A 19,129-nucleotide genomic window follows, 5' to 3' on the forward strand; every position below is an offset into this window, starting at 1 on the left:
CTACCTTAGGCGCATGACCTGGGCACTACAGCCCAGACATGCTGACTCCAGACATTGATTTTGAAGCTAGTAACATATTAATGGAAAAACAGGGATCCTCTTGTGGCTGGCAGTGGTCAGTGGCTGCATGTGCTTTCCAAAGGCATCAGTAGCTTTAACAGTAGACTCTCATGTCTAGCTTGGGTGATGCTGATTGTATGAACTGGAGTCAATGGAGTCCAGTGGCTGCAGCCATGGTATCTTCATGGGGCCACTCCCACTGTGTGATTTGGAGAATTGTTTCTAACTGCATAGGCTGCAAGCCTGGTTTCCCCAAACCTTTTGGAGATTATGTGAGCTATGATATAACCTCTGGTTAATAAGTTAACCAGAATTGACTTCTGTTGCTTATAACTAACACCTTAACTAATACAAAGCCAAAGATAGACCCAGAAGTGATTTGGCTATTGTATTAGTTTTTAAGTGCTGTTTAACAAATTAACAAAAACTTAGTGGCTTAAAACAACAAACATTTATCATCTCACACCTTCCATGGGTCAGCCATCAAGGCATGGTATATCTGTACCCTCTGCTCAGGATCTCAAAAAGATGTAATCAAGATGTTGGCTGAGTTGCATTCTCATCAGAGACTCGATTGAAGAAGGATTTGTTTCCAAGCTCCCTCAGCTTGTTAGCAGAATTCATTTTTTTGCAGCTGTAGAATTTGTGGTGGCTTGTTTCATTAAGTCCAGTAGGATGGAGTTGCAAACCTTTAGACATTCTTTGAAATAGCTCACCTGATTTGGCCAGGACTGCCCAAGATAATCTCCCTTTTGATTTAACAGAGTCTGTCTATTCGGTGCCTTAATGACATCAGTAAAATCCTTCCACCTTTGCCATGTAAGGTAATTTAATCAGAAGAGTAACATCCCATCACCTTTGCTGTATTCTAGTGGTTAGAATCAAGTGGCATGTCCTGCCCGCTCTCAAGAACAGGGGATTATACAAGAGTGTGGGTCATTAGGGGTCATCTTAGAATTCTGCCTTCCACAATTGTGTTCACACACATGCATCTTTATGCAACTGAACTTACCATTTCAAATTGAGCTTTATTTTTTGGGGGCATGATTCTTTTTTTATTATTATTATTTTTTTTTATTGGGGTATAGTTGTTTTACAATGTTGTGTTAGTTTCTACTGTACAGCAAAGTGGAGTTCCCTGTGCTATACAGCAGGTTCTTATTAGTTATCTATTTCATACATATTAGTGTATATACATCAATCCCCGTCTCCCAATTCATCCCACCACCACCACCACGCCACTCCCCGCTTTCCCCCCTTGGTGTCCATACATCTGTTCTCTACATCAACGGTTCCTAATAAAAATCCTCCTAGTGATATTAGGGCCCTCCATAAAATCCTACCTTGAAGCAAGGATTTCCTTTTGAGTTAATAAGCTGTACTCTGAATTAGATGATGATTTTGCTCCCAAGTTTATAAAAAGATGATACAATTTTGTTACATGGCTATAGACTGACTAAGCCTGTACTTTGTTTGGATTACCAGAGAGTAATTAAGGTTAATAAGTTCAGAGAATCTGTGGGTAATTAGTACATGGGGAGCTTAGCCTGTGATTACCTGGCTGTTCTCAATAAAAGGTCCTCCTCCACCCAGTTCAATCCCCCCAAAAGGTGAAGCCCTCTTGGTTGACCCGCCTGTCAGTGTCTGTTCCATGTAGTTACTGTTCCATGCACTGGGACCTGCTCACAGAACTGCCATCCTGATTGGCTAGGCCTGAGGCAATGCTGCTTAGAGAGGGACCTCATGGGCTGCTCAGATGTTAACTCCCCTGCCTTGCCCCCTGCACCATCTTGGCATCTTGCCCATGAGACTTCAGTGTAAGACCTGGAGTGTGCAGCTCTTGCTCTCTTCTGCACTGAGAACCTTCATTTTCTCCATGAGATGTAGAGGTGGTAGGAGTTGGCCATAAGCTTGCTTTTGTTTTTACTTCTTTCTGGCGAATTCATGTTCCCTAAGGGCCCACACAATTTAATTAAAATAACTTGCTCTTAGTTTTGCCTTCAGAAATAGAAGATTATTTTTGTAAACAGGCTAAAAAATGGTGGGAGATAGGAGTCAAAGTTGTTTTCTGGAGTGTGATAGGAAGCACAAAATTAGACTGTCACAATCTTCTGGACTTTCAAGACTGTTATTTATTGCGTGTGTGATGTCTGGCATTCGTTTGAAAAGCAAATGTGTATCATTCTAATCTAATTCGTTCATTAAAATTTTAACTATGCTTAACTGGAGAAGGAATTCATTTTTATGTTTTGATGAGGCTTTCTCCCTCGTATATTTTCACTTCTCTTCTCCACTGATTTTTCTTGTCATTAAATGCAAGTTCAAGGCTCTCTTAATCTTAAAGCGGACAAGCAAATGAACAAACAAAGTCTCTATGGTCCGAAGTTCCCCGCTAGCTACTGCCCTGGCTTGCCTCTTACTTCACAGTCACGTTCTTCAGAATCTACAGAACTTGGTCTCTTCTTTCTTACCTCTCATTTACTCTGCAGCCCACATTGATCAGACTCTGCCCTTGCTAGTTCGTTGAAATGGCCCTAACATTTGCCCCCGTGACTTCCTGATTACTTAATTAATGAGCATCATCTGTTGTCATCTTTTGGCATCCTTGGCCATTCGATTCACGCGTCTTGCCTCTAAAAGACAACACACTCCCCTGGTTTTCCTACCTTTTAATGTCTTTCCTCAGTGCCCTTTGTCTTTTATCCTCCTCTTATACCTGCCACCAACGACTCCCTCCCCCGACTCCACCAGCCTCATATTGTTATTCCATAGAGGCGGGACTTCATACTTCTCTTGTCATGCTGCATGATCTTTGGGGGATTTTTCATATTCTGTGTTTTATCAGTCACATGTTTACTAGTGTCTCCCCCTTCCCCACCAAGAGATAATTGCTACTTAAATTTTGTATAATTGTTTTCTTGCTCTTTATAGTTTTCCTATCTTTGTTTACATCTGTGTATTTTACAAAATACTACAGACTGAGTGGTGTAAACCACAGAAATGTATTTTCTCCCAGTTCTGGAAGCTGGAAGTCCAAGATCAAGGTGTCAGCAGGTTTGATTTCTCCCCAGGCTTCTTTCCTTGGCTTGCAAATGGCTGACTTTTTGCTGTGTCCTCACATGGTCTTTCCTCTCTCCACACATATCCCTGAAGTCCGTGTGTGTCCAAATTTCCTCTTCTCATAAGGACGCCAGTCACGTTGGCGTAGGGCCCATCTTAATCACCTTTGAACTTATCACCTCCATAAAGGTCCTGTATTCAAATACAGCCACATTTTGAGGTGCTAGGGATTTGGGTTTCAACATATAAATTTTGACCTTTTTGAGATTTTTTTCCTCTACTCTGTTGTTATCAATCATCTTTTACCAATGACCCCTTTCCACATCACAAGATAACAGCTACTTAAATTTTTATGTAAATATTTTCTTTTCTTTATAGTAGTCCCATATTTGTTAATCCTTAAATAATGTTTTGTTTATTTTTGAAATTTATACATATGGAATCATATTGTATATATTCTTTGGTGACTTGTTTCTTTCATCTACTGTTAGTTTTTAAAGATTCATACACAGTGATGCTTGTAGCTGCGTTTCATTCATTTTCACCATTATTTAGTACTTCATTGTATAAGTATACAACACTAAATTTATTCACTTTATGGCCTATAGATATTTATTTTCTAGTATTTTTGACTGTTATGAACAATACTGCTATAAGTAATTCTGGCACATATCTCTTAGTGCCCAAGTCTTTCTCTGTTTAAGAGTGGACACTTGAAGGATATATACAAAATTAACTTTATCAGGTAGTGCCAAACCTTTCCAAATACATTGAGTACATTTAGTCTCCTTCTATCAGGAGATTAATTTATTTTGTTCTATGCTATTACAACCTTGCCCATCTACAGTTTAATATATTTTGAATCAAGTCATAAACTGTTGTATAGGAAAAGAATGGTGCCTGTAGACATTGATTTTGCCACTGAACCCAGGACTCATGGGGATCCTAAGGATTCCAATTCCTTATCTGACAATTTATGAAATATGAAGTTAGGCCTATTATCCAGGTGATTTAATTTAATATATTTTTCTGAGATATCTATATTAGTGGGATTGGAATACAGTTGAAGTCCTAGTGACTATATTGAGCTAATTGCTTAAATTCTCCAAAACACTTTTCATGAGAGTAGTTTTTGATAATTTCATTTCAAACAAATTTTTTTTTTAGGTTAAACTTAAAGACACATATATGTTGACCAAGTTATAAAGGATAGCTAACATTTTTGTTTATTGTTTCCTATTCCTTTCTCAGAGGTCTTTGGGAATAGCTTACTAACGTAAACCCAAACATTACTTTGGGAATAATTATCATAAGAATATATCAATTGGATAAGTAGACAGTTGTAAAACAAAACTTTTGGCCTAGGCCCTAATCCATATAGGAAAGTGTCCAAATGACTTAAAAGTCCCAAGTAGCATAAAATGATTAAGCAGAATATACTACCAGTAGTCTGATTTTTTTTCAGAAATGTAAACCAAAATAGGCTACAATAATATTTTATTTTCTAAAATTTTGTGTGTGTGTGTGTGTTACTTTCTCCTTTATAAGAAAGTGAATCAGCTATACATATACATATATCCCCGTATCTCCTCCCTCTTGCGTCTCCCTCCTACCCTCCCTATCCCACACCTCTAGGTGGTCACAAAGCACCGAGCTGATCTCCCTGTGCTATGCGGCTGCTTCCCACTAGCTATCTATTTTACATCTGGTAGTGTATATAAGTCCATACCACTCTCTCACTTCGTCCCAGCTTACCCTTCCCCCTCCCCATGTCCTCAAGTCCATTCTCTACATCTGCATATTTATTCCTGTCCTGACCCTAGTTTCTTCAGAACCATTTTTTTTTTTTTTAGATTCCATATATATGTGTTAGCATATGGTATTTGTTTTTCACTTTCTGACTTATTTCACTCTGTATGACAGACTCTAGGTCCATCCACCTCACTACAAATAACTCAATTTCATTTCTATTTATAGCTGAGTAATATTCCATTGTATATATGTGCCACATCTTCTTTATCCTTTCGTCTATTGATGGACACTTAGGTTGCTTCCATGTCCTGGCTATTGTAAATAGAACTGCAGTGAACACTGTGGTACGTGACTCTTTTTGAATCATGGTTTTCTCAGGGTATATGCCCAGTAGTGGGATTGCTGGGACATATGGTAGTTCTATTTTTAGTTTTTTAAGGAACCTCCATACTGTTCTCCATAGTAGCTATATCAATTTACATTCCCAAAAACAGTGCAAGAGGGTTCCCTTTTCTCCACACCCTCTCCTGCATTTATTGTTTGTAGATTTTTTGATGATGGCCATTCTGACAGGTGTGAGATGATACCTCACTGTAGTATTGATTTGCATTTCTCTAATGATTAGTGATGTTGAGCATCCTTTCATGTGTTTGTTGGCAATCTGTATATCTTCTTTGGAGAAATGTCTGTTTAGGTCTTCAGCCCATTTTTGCATTGGGTTGTTTGTTTTTTTAATATTGAGCTGCATGAGCTGTTCATATATTTTGGAGATTAATCCTTTGTCCGTTGATTCATTTGCAAATATTTTCTCCCATTCTGAGGGTTGTCTTTTTGTCTTGTTTATAGTTTCCTTTGCTTTGCAAAAGCTTTTAAGTTTCATTAGGTCCCATTTGTTTATTTTTGTTTTTATTTCCATTACTCTAGGAGGTGGATCAAAAAAGATCATGCTGTGATTTATGTCAAAGTGTCTTCTTCCTATGTTTTCCTCTAAGAGATTTATAGTGTCCGGTCTTACATTTAGGTCTAATCCATTTTGAGTTTGTTTTTGTTTATAGTGTTAGGGAGTGTTCTAATTTCATTCTTTTACATGTAGCTGTGCAGATTTCCCATCACCACTTAATGAAGAGACTGTCTTTTCTCCATTGTATATCCTTGCCTCCTTTGTCATAGATTAGTTGACCATAGGTGGATGGGTTTATCTCTGGGCTTTCTATCCTGTTCCATTGATCTATATTTCTGTTTTTGTGCCAGTACTATATTGTCTTGATTACTGTAGCTTTATACTATAGTCTGAAGTCAGGGAGTCTGATTCCTCCAGCTCTGTTTTTTTCTCTCAAGACTGCTTTGGCTATTCGGGGTCTTTTGTGTCTCCATACAAATTTTAAGATTTTTTTCTTCTAGTTCTGTAAAAAATGCCATTGGTAATTTGATAGGGATTGCATTGAATCTGTAGATTGCTTTTGGTAGTATAGTCATTTTCACAATATTGATTCTTCCAATCCCAGAACATGGTATATCTCTCCATCTGTATCATCTTTAATTTCTTTCATCAGTATCTTATAGTTTTCTGCATACGGGTTTTTGTCTCCCTAGGTAGGTTTATTCCTAGGTATTTTATTCTTTTTGTTGCAATGGTAAATGGGAGTGTTTCCTTAATTTCTCTTTCAGATTTTTCATCATTAGTGTATAGGAATGGAAGAGACTTCTGTGTGTTAATTTTGTATCCTGCAACATTACAAAATTCATTGATTACCTCTAGTAGTTTTCTGGTGGCATGTTTAGGATTATCTATGTATACTTTCATGCCATCTGCAAACAGTGACAGTTTTACTTCTTCTTTTCCAATTTGTATTCCTTTTATGTCTTTTTCTTCTCTGACTGCCGTGGCTACGACTTCCAAAACTATGTTGAATAATAGTGGTGACAGTGGACATCATTGTCTTGTTCCTTATCTTAGAGGAAATGCTTTCAGTTTTCACCATTGAGAATGATGTTTGCTGTCGGCTTGTCATATATGGCCTTTATTACAATGAGGTAATTTCCCTCTATGCCCACTTTCTGGAGAGTTTTTATCATAAATGGGTGTTGAATTTTGTCAATAGCTTTTCCTGCATCTATTCAGATGATCATATGGTTTTTTTTCTTCAGTTTGTTAATATGGTGTATCATATTGGTTGATTTGTGTTTATTGAAGAATCCTTGCATCCCTGGGATAGATCCCACTTGATCATGGTGTATGATCCTTTTAATATGTTGTTGCATTCTGTTTGCTAGTATTTTGTGAGGATTTTTGCATCTAATTCATCAGTGATATTGGTCTGTAATTTTCTTTTTTTGTATTATCTTTGTCTGGTTTTGGTATCAGGGTGATGGTGGCCTCGTAGAATGAGTTTGGGCGTGTTCCTTCCTCTGCAATTTTTGGAAGAGTTTGAGAAGGATGGGTGTTAGCTCTTCTCTAAATGTTTGATAGAATTCACCTGTGAAGCCATCTGGTCTTGGACTTTTGTTTGTTGGAAGATTTTTAATCACAGTTTCAATTTCATTACTTGTGATTGGTCTGGTCATATTTTCTATTTCTTCCTGGTTCAGTCTTGGAAGGTTATACCTTTCTAAGAATTTGTCCATTTTTTCCAGGTTGTCCATTTTATTGGCATAGAGTTGCTTGTAGTAGTCTCTTAGGATGATTTGTATTTCTGCGGCGTCTATTGTAACTTCTCCTTTTTCATTTCTAATTTTATTGATTTGGGTCCTCTCCCTCTTTTTCTTGATGAGTCTGGCTAATGGTTTATCAATTTTGTTTACCTTCTCAAAGAACCAGCTTTTAGTTTTATAGATCTTTGCTATTGTTTTCTTTGTTTCTATTTCATTTATTTCTGCTGTGATCTTTATGATTTCTTTCCTTCTGCTAACTTTGGGTTTTGTTTGTTCTTCTTTCTCTAGTTCCTTTACATGTAAGGTTAGATTGTTTATTTCAAATTTTTCTTGTTTCTTGAGGTAGGCTTGTATTGCTATAAATTCCCTCATAGAACTGCTTTTGCTGCCTCTCATAAATTTTGGATCATCATGTTTTCATTGTCATTTGTCTCTAGGTATTTTTTGATTTCCTCTTTGATTTCTTCAGTGATCTCTTGGTTATTTACTAGCGTATTGTTTAGCTTCCATGTGTTTGTGTTTTTTACATTTTTTTCGCTCTGGTTTCTAATCTCATAGCGTTGTGGTCAGAAAAGATGCTTGATATGATTTCAGTTTTCTTAAATTTACTGAGGCTTGATTTGTGACCCAAGATGTGATCTATCCTGGAGAATGTTCCGTGCGCACTTGAGAAGAAAGTGTAATCTGCTGGTTTTGGATGGAATGTCCTATAAATATCAATTAAGTCTATCTGGTCTGTTGTGTCATTTATAGCTTCTGTTTCCTTATTAATTTTCTGTGTGAATGATCTGTCCATTGGTGTATGTGAGGTGTTAAAGTCCCCCACTATTACTGTGTTACTGTCGATTTCCTCTTTTATAGCTGTTAGGAATTGCCTTATGTATTGAGGTGCTCCTATGTTGGGTGCATATATATTTAGAATTGTTATATCTTCTTCTTGGATTGATCCCTTGATCATTATGTAGTGTTCTTCCTTGTCTCTTGTAACATTCTTTATTTTAAAGTCTATTTTATTTGATATCAGTATGGCTACTCCAGCTTTCTTTTGATTTCCATTTGCAAGGAATATCTTTTTCCATCCCCTCACTTTCAGTCTGTATGTGTCCCTAGGTCTGAAGTGCGTCTCTTGTAGCCAGCATATGTATACGTCTTGTTTTTGTACCCATTCAGCAAGCCTGTGTCTTTTGGTTGGAGCGTTTAAACCATTCACGTTTAAGATAATTATCAATATGTCTGTTCGTATTACCATTTTCTTAATTGTTTTGGGTTTGTTTTTGTAGGTCCTTTTCTTCTCTTGTGTTTCCCACTTAGAGAAGTTCCTTTAGCATTCGTTGTAGACCTGGTTTGGTGGTGCTGAATTCTCTTAGCTTGTGCTTGTCTGTAAAGCTTTCGATTTCTCCATCGAGTCTGAATGAGATCCTTGCCAGGTAGAGTAATCTTGGTTGTAAGTTCTTCCCTTTCATCACTTTAAATATGTCATGCCACTCCCATCTGGCTTGTACATTTTCTGATGAGAAATCAGCTGTTAACCTTATGGGAGTTCCCTTGTATGTTATTTGTCGTTTTTCCCTTGCTGCTTTCAATAATTTTTCTTTGTCTTTAATTTTTGCCAATTTGGATACTATGTGTCTCAGCATGTTTCTCCTTGGGTTTATCCTGTATGGGACTCTCTGTGTTTCCTGGACTTGGGTGGCTATTTCCTTTCCCATGTTAGGCAAGTTTTCTAGTATAATCTCTTCAAATATTTTCTCGGGTCCTTTCTCTGTCTTCTCCTTCTGGGACCCCTATAATGCAAATGTTATTGCGTTTAATGTTGTCCCAGAGGTCTCTTAGGCTGTCTTCGTTTCTTTTCATTCTTTTTTCTTTATTCTGTTCTGCAGCAGTGAATTCCACCATTCTGTCTTCCAGGTCACTTATCCGTTCTTCTGCCTCAGTTATTCTGCTATTCATTCCTTCTAGTGATTTTTCATTTCAGTTATTATACTGTTCATCTCTGTTTGTTTGTTCATTAATTCTTCTAGGTCTTTGTTAAACATTTCTTGCATCTTCTTGATCTTTGCCTCTATTCTTTTTCCAAGGTACTGGATCATCTTCACTATCATTATGCTGAATTCTTTTTCTGGAAGGTTGCCTATCTCCACTTCACCTAGTTGTTTTTCTGGGGTTTTATCTAGTTCCTTCATCTGGTACATAGCCCTCTGCCTTTTCATCTTGTCCGTCTTTCTGTGAATGTGGTTTTTGTGCCACAGGCTGCAGGACTGTAGTTCTTCTTGCTTCTGCTGTCTGCCCTCTGGTGGATGAGGCTATCTAAGAGGTTTGTGCAAGTTTCCTGATGGGAGGGACTGGCGGTGGGTAGAGCTGGCTGTTGTTCTGATGGGCAGAGCTCAGTAAAACTTTAATCCGCTTGTCTCCTGATGTGTGGGGCTGGGTTCCTTCCCTGTTGGTTTTTGGCCTGAGACGACCCAACACTGGAGCCTACCTGGGCTCTTTGGTGGGGCTAATGGCGGACTCTGGGAGGGCTCACGCCAAGGAGTACTTAACAGAACTTCTGCTGCCAGTGTCCTTGTCCTCATGGTGAGACACACCCACCCCCTGCCTCTGCAGGAGACCCTCCAACACTAGCAGGTAAGTCTGGTTCAGTCTCCTATGGGGTCACTGCTCCTTCCACTGGGTCCCGATGCACACAGTACTTTGTGTGTGGTGGAGTCTCTGTTTCCTCCAGTCCTGTTGAAGTCCTGCAATGAAATCCCACTAGCATTCAAAGTCTGATTCTCTAGGAATTCCTCCTCCTGTTGCCAGACCCCCATTTTGGGAAGCCTGACGTGCGGCTCAGAACCTTCACTCCAGTGGGTGGACTTCTGTGGTATAAGTGTTCTCCAGTTTGTGATTCACCCATCCAGCAGTTATGGGATTTGATTTTATTGTGATTGCGCCCCTCCTACCGTCTCATTGTGGCTTCTCCTTTGTCTTTGGATGTGGGGTATCTTTTTTGGTGAGTTCAAGTGTCTTCCTGTCGATAATTGTTTGGCAGTTAGTTGTGATTCCTGTGCACTCGCAAGAGGGAGTGAGAGCCAGTATTTTATTCTTTTTGTTGCAATGGTAAGTGGGAGTGGTTCCTTAATTTCTCTTTCAGATTTTTCGTCATTATTGTATAGGAATGCAAGAGATTTGTGTGCATTAATTATGTATCCTGCTATTTTACCAAATTCATTGATTAGCTCTAGCAGTTTTCTGGTAGCATCTTTAAGATTCCCTATGTATAGTATCATTTTATTGGCAAACAGTGACAGCTTTACTTCTTCTTTTCCGACTTGGATTCCTTTTATTTCTTTTTCTTCTCTGATTGCTGTGGCTACAACTTCCAAAACTATGTTGAATAATAGTGGTGAGAGTGGACAACCTTGTCTTGTTCCTGATCTTAGTGGAAATGATTTCAGTTTTTCGGCATTGAGAACCATGTTGGCTGTGGGTTTGTCATATATGGCCTTTATTATGTTGAGGTAACTTCCCTCTTTGCCTACATTCTGGAGGGTTTTTATCATAAATGGGTGTTGAATTTTGTCAAAATCTTTTTCTGCATGTATTCACATTATCATATGGTTTTTCTCCTTCAATTTGTTAATATGGTGTATCACATTGGTTGATTTGCGTATATTGAAGAATCCTTGCATTCCTGGGATAAACCCTACTAGATCATGGTTTATGATCCTTTTAATGTGCTGTTGGAGTCTGTTTGCTAGTATTTTGTTGAGGATTTTTACATCTATGTTCATCAGTGATATTGGCCTGTAGTTTTTTTGTGTGACATCTTTGTCTGGTTTTGGTATCAGGGTAATGGTGGTCACATAGAATGAGTTTGGGAGTATTTCTCCCTCTGCTATATTTTGGTAGAGTTTGAGAAGGATAGGTGTTAGCTCTTCTCTAAATATTTGATAGAATTTGCCTGTGAAGCCATGTGGTCCTGGGCTTTTGTTTGTTGGAAGATTTTTAATCACAGTTTCAATTTCAGTGCTTGTGATTGGTCTGTTTATATTTTCTATTTCTTCCTGGTTCAGTCTCAGAAGGTTGTGCTTTTCTCAGAATTTGTCCGTTTCTTCCAGGTTGTCCATTTTATTGGTATAAGTTGCTTGCAGTAATCTCTCATGATCCTTTGTATTTCTGCCAGTTACTTCTCCTTTTTCATTTCTAATTCTATTGATTTGCGTCTTCTCCCTTTTTTCTTGATGAGTCTGGCTAGTGGTTCATCAATTTAGTTTATCTTCTCAAAGAACCAGCTCTTAATTTTATTATGTTTGCTATTGTTTCCTTCATTTTTTTTCATTTATTTCTGATCTGATCTTTATGATTTCATTTCTTCTGCTAACTTTGGGGTTTTTTTGTTCTTCTTTTTCTAATTTCTTTTGGTGTAAAGTTAGGTTTTTTATTTGAGATGTCTCTTGAGGTAGAATTGTATTGCTATAAACTTCCCTCTTAGAACTGTGTTTGCTGCATCCATAGGTTTTGAGTTGTCGTGTTTTCATTGTCATTTGTTTCTAGGTATTTTTGATTTCCTCTTTGATTTCTTCAGTGGTCTCTTGGTTATTTAGTAGTGTATGGTTTAGCCTCCATGTATTTGTATTTTTTTCAGATTTTTTCCTGTAATTGATATCTAGTCCCATAGCATTGGGGTCGGAAAAAATGCTTGATACGATTTCAGTTTTCTTAAGTTTACTAAGGCTTGATTTGTGACCCAAGATATGATCTATCATGGAGAATGTTCCATGAGCACTTGAGAGGAAAGTGTATTCTGTTGTTTTTGTATGGAATGTCCTATAAATATCAATTAAGTCCATCTTGTTTAATGTATCATTTAAAGCTTGTGTTTCCTTATTTATTTGAATTTTGGATGATCTGTCCATTGGTGAAAGTAGGGTGTTAAAGTCCCCTACTATGATTGTGTTACTGTCGATTTCCCCTTTTATGGCTTTTGTCATTTGCCTTATGTATTGAGGTGCTCCTATGTTGGGTGCATAAATATTTACAACTGTTATATCTTCTTCTTGGATTGATCCCTTGATCATTATGTAGTGTCCTTCCTTGTCTCTTGCAGTAGTCTTTATTTTAAAGTCTATTTTGTCTGGTATGAGAATTGCTACTCCAGCTTTCCTTTGATTTCCATTTACATGGAATATCTTTTTCCACCCCCTCACTTTCAGTCTGTATATGTCCCTAGGTCTGAAGTGGGTTTCTTGTAGCCAGCTTGTTTTTGTATCCATTCAGCCAGTCTATGTCTTTTGGTTGGAGCATTTAATCCGTTTAAGGTAATTATTGATATGTATGTACCTATTACCATTTTCTTAATTGTTTTGGGTTTGTTATTGTAGGTCTTTTCCTTCTCTTGTGTTTCCTGCCTAGAGAAGTTCCTTTAGCATTTGTTGTAAAGCTGGTTTGGTCGTGCTGAATTCCCTTAGGTTTTGCTTGTCTGTAAGGTTTTAATTTCTCTGTCAAATCTGAATGAGATCCTTTCTGGGTAGAGTAATCTTGGTTGTTGGTTTTTCCCTTTCATCACTTTAAATAAGTCCTGCCACTCCCTTCTGGCTTGCAGAGTTTCTGCTGAAAGATCAGCTACTATCCTTGTGGGGATTCCCTTGTATGTTATTCGTTGTTTTTCCCTTGCTGCTTTTAATATTTTTTCTTTGCAGTTAATATTTGATTGTTTGATTAATATGTGTCTTGGCATGTTTTGCCTTGGATTTATCCTGTATGGGACTCTCTGTGCTTCCTGGACTTGACTGACTATTTCCTTTCCCATATTAGGGAAGTGTTCAACTATAATCTCTTCAAATATTTTCTCAGTCCCTTTCTTTTTCTCTTCTTTTGGGACCCCTATAATTCAAATGTTGGTGGGTTTAATGTTGTCCCAGAGGTCTCTGAGACTGTCCTCAATTCTTTTCATTCTTTTTTCTTTATTCTGCTCTGCAGTAGTTATTTCCACTATTTTATCTTCCAGGTCAGTTATCCGTTCTTCTGCCTCAGTTATTCTGCTATTGATTTCTTCTAGAGAATTTTATTTTTTTTTTATATTTTATTTTTTTAATTAATTAATTAATTAATTAATTAATTAATTTATGGCTGTGTTGGGTCTTCATTTCTGTGTGAGGGCTTTCTCTAGTTGCGGCAAGTGGGGGCCACTCTTCATCGCAGTGCGCAGGCCTCTCACTATCGTGGCCTCTCCCATTGCGGAGCACAGGCTTCAGACGCGCAGGCTCAGCAATTGTGGCTCACGGGCTTAGTCGCTCCGTGGCATGTGGGATCTTCCCAGACCAGGGCTCAAACCCGTGTCCCCTGCATTGGCAGGCAGATTCTCAACCACTGCGCCACCAGGGAAGCCCTAGAGAATTTTAAATTTCATTTATTGTGTTGTTCATCATTGTTTGTTTGCTCTTTAGTTCTTCTAATTCCATATTAAACATTTCTTGTATTTTCTCCATTCTATTTCCAAGATTTTGGATATCTTTACTGTCATTGTTCTGAATTCTTTTTCAGGTAGACTGCCTATTTCCTCTTCATTTGTTTGGTCTGGTGGGTTTTTACCTTGCTCCTTCATCTGCTGTGTGTTTCTCTGTCTTCTCATTTTGCTTAATTTACTGTGTTTGGAGTCTCCTTTTCACAGGCTGCAGGTTTGTAGTTCGTGTTGTTTTTGGTGTCTGCACCCAGTGGCTAAGATTGGTTCAGTGTGTTGTGTAGGTTCCCTGGTGGAGGGGACTGGTGCCTGTGTTCTAGTGGATGAGGCTGGATCTTGTCTTTCTGGTGGGCAGGACCACGTCCGGTGGTGTGTTTTGGAGTGTTTGTGACGTTATTACGATTTTACGCAGTCTCTCTGCTAATGGGTGGGGTTGTGTTCCTGTCTTGCTAGTTGTTTGGTGTAGGGTGTCCAGCACTGTAGCTTGCTGGTCATTGAGTGGAGCTGGGTCTTGGCGTTGAGATGGAGATCTCTGGCAGAGCTTTTGCCATTTGATATTATGTGTAGTCGGGATATCTTTGACAGACCAATGTCCTGATCTGAGCTCTCCCACCTCAGAGGCACAGGCGTGACACCTGGCTGGAGCATGAAGACTCTGTCAGCCACATGGCTCAGAAGAATACGGAGAAAAAAGAATGAAAGAAAGAAAAAAATAAAAAAGTAAAGTAAAGTAAAGTAAAGTAAAGTAAAGTAAAATAAAAAAATAGGTATTAAAATAAAAAATCTTTTTAATTTTTAAAAATTTTAAAAAGTAATTTAAAAAGGAAAGAAAGAGAGAAAGAAGAGAGCAATCAAACCAAAAAACAAATCCACCAATGATTACAAGCGCTAAAAGTTATACTAAAAAAAAAAAAAATGGACAGACAGACCCCTAGGACAAATGGTAAAAGCAAAGCTGTACAAACAAAATTACACAAAGAAGCATATACATACACACTCGCAAAAAGAGAATAAGGAAATATATATATATATCTATATATAAAAATAAAAGGAAGAGAGCAAGCAAATCAATAAAGAAGTCTACCAATGATACTAAACTCTAGATTCTAAGATAAGCGTAATACCGAAAACAAATTAGACGCAGAAAGCAAACCCCAAGTCTACAGTTGCTCCCAAAATTCACCACCTCAATTTTGCGATGATTTGTTGTCTATTCAGGTATTCCACAGATGCAGGGTACATCAAGTTGATTGTGGAGATTTAATCCTCTTCTCCTGAGGCTGCTGGGAGAAATTTCCCTTTCTCGTCTTTGTTCGCACAGCTCCCAGGATTCAGACAGGACAGGGTTAAAGGAGCAGCTGCTTCGGGGGCTCTGGTTCACTCAGGCCCGGGGAAGGGAGGGGTACAGATGCGGGGCGAGCCTGCGGCGGCAGAGGCCTGCGTGACGTTGCAGCAGCCTGAGGCGCGCCGTGCGTTCTCCCGGGGAAGTTGTCCCTGGATCACAGGACCCTGGCAGTGGTGGGCTGCACAGGCTCCCGGGAGGGGAGGTGTGGAGAGTGACCTGTGCTCACACACAGGCTTCTTGGTGGCGGCAGCAGCAGCCTTAGCGTCTCATGACCATCTCTGGGGTCCGCGCTGGTAGCCGCGGCTCGCGCCCGTCTCTGGAGCTCGTTTAGGCGGCGCTCTTAATCCCCTCTCCTCGCGCAGCAGGAAACAATGGTCTCTTGCCTCTTCGGCAGCTCCAGACCTTTTCTTGGACTCCCTCCCGGCTAGCTGTGGTGCACCAGCCCCCTTCAGGTTGTGTTCATGCCGCCAACCCCAGTCCTCTCCCTGGGATCTGACCTCCGAAGCCCGAGCCTCAGCTCCCAGCCCCTGCCCGCCCCGGCGGGTGAGCAGACAAGCCTCTCGGGCTGGTGAGTGCTGCTCGGTGCCGAGCCTCTGTGCGGGAATCTTTCTTCTTTGCCCTCCGCACCCCTGTGGCTGCGCTCTCCTCCGTGGCTCCTAAGCTACCCCCCACCGCCACACCCCATCTCTGCCAGTGAAGGGGCTTCCTAGTGTGTGGAAACTTTTCCTCCTTCACAGCTCCCTCCCCGAGGTGCAGGTCCTGTCCCTATTCTTTTGTCTCTGATTTTTCTTTTTTCTTTTGCCCTACCCAGGTACATGGGTAGTTTCTTGCCTTTTGGGAAGTCTGAGGTCTTCTGCCAGCGTTCAGTAGGTGTTCTGTAAGAGCTGTTCCACATGTAGATGTATTTCTGATGTATTTACAGGGAGGAAGGTGATCTCCACGTCTCACTCTTCCACCATCTCAAACGTCTCCTCCTAAAAAATTTTTGAAAAATATAGCTGAGTTTATGACTCCCTCTATCAATTCTGAGTGATTTCTTTGAAAAAGAAAACCCATTAATTAACTCTGGTTTTGAACTTGATATTTCCTATTCTTACTTATTGCCTTGGGATATTTACATATTTATTTGTCTATTTCTAGAACTACTATTAATGGTAATATCTCCCTATTTAAATGTTGTGACTAGATAGTCATAAAATCAATCATGTTTTTCTTTTTATTTATTTGTATTTTGCAGCCATGTAAATGTCAACCTGGTACTTGAGTGGTCTGCGAGGGTAGTTATGGTGATGAACTGTTCTGATGGCTATTGCCATGCATTTAATATGGTATTTTACCATTTTTAAAGCACTTCCATATACAAGTGAGGAGACTGAGGTCAAGAGAGTGTAAGTGACCTGTCCAGCTGCAAATCGGCTATTTCTCTTTGATAAAAAGTTAGAGATCAGAGAGATATTAGTAAGTGCCAAGGCTAGAACAACAGTCTTGTTCTTCTGAATCCTTCACTGGTACATTTTTTCCTGACATTCCAGGCCATTCTCGTGAAGCAAATCAACAGCATATTGGCTTGTTCTATTTGATAAATATTATTACCCACTGGCTAAAGATTTCACAGTGAAGTGGACTCTTTGGAAAAAGAAAAAGTTTACCAATACCATATACGACCATATACTTTTAGGTAAAAGTGTGTTTTTCAGCTTTGTCAATTCTGTTTTATTTTGCGGGGGCAGAAGTGACCTGCGTCTACCCATGACACAGAAATGGATTCATTCATTCAACAATAGATAAATATAAACAGTTCTAGTTTAAGAGAAATGTAGTGTCCAACCTTTACAAGGTCCCAGATACTGCTGGGTCATGGGAGACCTAAGAATGAAACCTCAAGATTGCAATACAATGAATGGAATAAATTCTAAAATGTAAGGAAATACAAAGAAATAATTGTGTTTGGAGGAGGAACTGGGTATTCACATTTATTGCTGTGATATCATGTAGCAATAGCCATACTTTGAAACTTCTACAGAAATTGGTGTTTTTTAATTAAACTGTCAATTTGAGCAGGGTGCCGCATATATCATATACTTGTATATGATATAATATATTTGTAATGGGTGGGGTAGACATGGGTAAGGCAGTAAAGCTGGAGGAGAAAAGGCAAGCAAATAAGAGGAAATAAAAGGTAGGGTTGCTTTATCTGACACTATTATCTTCCTCTTCCTCCCTTTCTTCTTCCTCTTTCTTCTCTTTTCCACTCTCCCCTTCTAGGGCACAGGGTTTGCAATTTGATCCACAGTCCTTGCCAGCCATTGTTGTGCCAGATATGCTTCATTCATCCCTGCTTCTGCTGGCCTTTGAAAACAAGCACCATGGCCCTGCTCTGTTTGTTGTCAAGAATGAGTGGCTCAGAGCAGGAATGTTTCCCAGACGGGAGGTGAAGGGGTCAGTTTGGACCTCTGGACATTTGCAGTGCTTAACTTGCAGGCATGTCATGTGAAAGGAAGGGTGGCTCCCAGCGCTTCTGATGGCAGTTAGTATATATGCTGCAAAGCACTGCTCAGATCATGAGATTGCCTGTCAGGTCATCTGCTGTGAAATCCATTATGAAAAACACCCGGAAACTGATGCCTGACTTGAAATCCTTAGTTTACTAAATTGCAGAAATTATCTTTGGAAGGTTTTGTCACTTTTATATTTTTTTTTTAATAAAAAAATAATGTTTGCTGTAATGCCTCATGCAAAGTGCTAGTTGAATGAATCTGTCACTGAAACTTCAATTCCAGATTACCACACTGCAAGATCTGCTATTATAAATGAAAACACATCTTTAGAAAGTTCACAACAGTTTGAAGTAGATGAGCTATTGAAATGCAATAGAAAAATCTACCCTTTACAGATTAGCCAAATAGTGATTGTAGGCCAATATGTAAACACAGTCTCACTTTATTGTCAGGGTAAAATGGTCCTGAATGTGCTACTCCAAGAGCAGGGTAACATTACCTAAGCCTACAAATAATGACATAAATTATCTTTAAGAATTCTATGCTTGTGAGTATGGCACAGAATTCAAAAGCAAATGGAAAATTGTTGCATTATCAAACTACTAGACTCTTGATAAGTTTTTTTTTTTTTTTTAAATCTCTACAAGCTCCAAACCACAATTTACTAGAAGAATGTTAATGAGCAGTTCTTAGGAAACCTGTAAAAGTAGGTTTTATCCAGAGAGGCCTAAAAGAGCCACATCGTTGAAGGGACAAGATCCAACGTGAATAAGTTGGTCTCACATCCAGTGCACTGTGCTGTTTATAGGGGGGTATATAGGTAGGGTCTCCTTTTGGTTTTTGTATTGTCCCTTCAGACGATTATTATTGAATGGTATTTTACTACTAATGTGAGCTATGCTTTTTATAATAAAGATTGTATTTACTTAGTTTGCCAAACGACAAGAAATTGTGCTCAGGAAAAAGAAGTGGGACTTACAAGGTGGGAAGACTGAAGAAGAGAACCTTGAGAATCTTGGACAAATACATCAGAATCTTATCGGACTTGCAATTTTTACTTCAAGACAAGCTCTCTACAAAATTTTATATTGCATGTACTTATAATCAAAACCTTGAAATGATGATTCAACTTCTGAAATTAGAGTTTGGCAAGGAAGGAGACAAAGAAGAAAAGCACTGAGCATGAGAAAAGAACTAAAAGTTCTTTTGTATTTTCCCAGTCCTGAAACAAATGTCCTCAGAAGGGACATGATCACAGCTATCCATTTAGATTTCAAGGCTGGCCATGGCACGTATCACTACTACACCTTTTTTATTTGC

Source organism: Balaenoptera musculus, chromosome 13 (assembly GCF_009873245.2).
Source record: "Balaenoptera musculus isolate JJ_BM4_2016_0621 chromosome 13, mBalMus1.pri.v3, whole genome shotgun sequence".
NCBI classification, from domain to species: Eukaryota; Metazoa; Chordata; class Mammalia; order Artiodactyla; family Balaenopteridae; genus Balaenoptera; species Balaenoptera musculus.